Here is a 2,237-nt window from a genome sequence, read left to right on the forward strand (position 1 = left end):
ACCATCTTATCCCTAACCTTTGGATTAAAGAAGTGGTGGCATCTCTAAACATGGCTTGGTTTCTATTAAGAACTTTTAGGTTCCTAGTAATCAGTACTCTGATGTGTAAAATCTCAAGTGGATTCTCAGTATTTCCTACTCTGAGTAACATTTGGGCTTTGAATGATTCTTATCAGATTCTCTGATTAAGTCTTCCCTTGTGTGCTGACTACAAAACATTGTTGATCTTAATGCTCATTTTTTACTGGTGGGCAATTTCAAATGTCTCATACGAAGGGCCTAATTATGGGCACATTTGCTTCTCATCAGTACCAGTTGTTGTTTTTGAGGTCATATGGCCTACATTAAAATTTTTCCCCCTTAAGGGTACCTTAGAAAACTAGTATTGAATCTACTCTGAAAATATTTTTGGTTATTTATCAGTACATTGTAGCCAACTCTAGAAGTACTTGGGAATACAACCCCTATTAACTTTTACAGTATTTTTTTTCTGTTTTTATTCAGCCTAATTAAGGCAAAATTTTCAGTTTTAGATTTTAGGTCTAGAAACAATAAACCTTACAATATCTTAGTAAAATTACAATCTGTGTCATTGGTGACACTGATGTACAATGGTTGAAATGCTAATCACTTTTTTCATGAAAAATCATTATTCTTTCAAAGACAACTAAGAGTATGTGTATAAACACACACAATACATATTTACACATATATTTTGTTTAGTGTTTTACGACAACCAAAACTGTATTTTCCTTCTAAAACATAAATTAGAAAACACTAAATTCCTGACTTATGAGTCACAAGTAATAAAATCTTACAAGTATCATAACAAGCTAATCTTATAAAGACAAGTTCAAGTATCATATTCCTATTGCAGAAAGGAGGCATCAAGCATTCATGTCAGGAGTTTATTTACAAACATATCTAGTATTCTGAGTTGGAGAGTTTAATCCACTTTCCAGAGTCTGTGTCTCTTCAAACATTCTTATCTGCAAAATAAAAACAAAAATTAACAAAAAAGAAAAAGTTGTCTTACTTTATTTCAGATTTGGTACATCAGAAAGCGTTTACAGTATCATTTTATTCATACTGATTTGTATCATCATATGTACCAAAACCTTATATTAGTGGCCTGAATAACTCTATGAGTAATAATCTTCCTTTATAAATCATAGGTCAAAAATTATTCATTCTAGAGACCTTTCTATATTCATGTCAATAAACTATTTACAATTAATGGCTAGTATTTTTTTAAATCCACACATCTAACACTTCATTTGTTCCCTTAATGCAGATTTCTAAAGGCAGCACCACTGCCATATAGTCTGTTCCTTGGGATATCATAAATGACTGTAGTCACTGCCAAATTTCTCACTATGGTGCAAATCTCACTGCCTTTAAGTTTTCCTATGATGGCTGGGTTAATCAGTCACAGATTTATCATAGCATCAACACCAGAAACCTATACAAATTTAAGGAGCACAATAAGTACATTTTTTCTGAGTTCCCCCCCCCATATATTCTGTACTCTAAGTACAGATTTTAACTGTTTAACAAAAGTAAGTAAAATCAACTTAATTATTTCTGTCAGAGGCCTGTTGGGGCACCACACAAATTATCCAACTGGAATTCAATAAATACTGATTCTTACTGATCAAAAATAATTGTTTACAGGCTAAGTACATGATGTTCATCAACACTACTCCCAATTTCAGTAATTAACCTTACATAGCACCGTGTACAGGTTTGTGTGGAGTGTATCTAATAGCACTCTAGGAAGACTAGAAACCTATAATTACCTGTTAAATCGTGAATTACGACACCCTTACTTCTTAAGCAGTTGGTGCCTCACTATAAAAAATGGCGCAGCAAACCCAGATCCAAAGAATACAGTCATCATGGCCAGTAACCGCCACTTGTTTTCCACTGAAAATGGCAAAGTCTGTGGGGAAAGTGAAACAAAAATATTTTTTTACACGATCGGGTGCACATAAAAGAAATATCTGGCTTCAACATCAGGACTTCCGAGTAAAATAGAGACATGTAGTTTCGAAAATTGAAAAAAACAACCAAAAAACCCCTATCCGTGGGATTAACTGCTTACTAGCATCTGGCCAAGGACAGGCCATGGTCAACCGCACAACCAAGGAGTTCTAACTCTTCCATCACTAGGCCTAGACCATCATTCACTAGTAGGCCTCAGGGTCCAAGGTCATGCCTACATTTTCGATTGGAGT

The 2,237-nt window shown here is 34.4% G+C and overlaps 1 non-coding gene across 1 annotated transcript; it reads right to left on the bottom strand.

Moving 5' to 3' along the window:
* Nucleotides 1-1,052: 1,052 nt before the first annotated feature.
* Nucleotides 1,053-1,112, bottom strand: LOC138833054 (small nucleolar RNA Z39). The gene has a single exon (XR_011373771.1). It is a non-coding gene; the product is annotated as a small nucleolar RNA Z39 (small nucleolar RNA).
* Between the last annotated feature and the right edge of the window lie 1,125 nt (nt 1,113-2,237).

Source organism: Dipodomys merriami, unplaced genomic scaffold, assembly GCF_024711535.1.
Source record: "Dipodomys merriami isolate MVZ:Mamm:240054 unplaced genomic scaffold, mDipMer1.0.p SCAF_20, whole genome shotgun sequence".
Taxonomy (NCBI): domain Eukaryota; kingdom Metazoa; phylum Chordata; class Mammalia; order Rodentia; family Heteromyidae; genus Dipodomys; species Dipodomys merriami.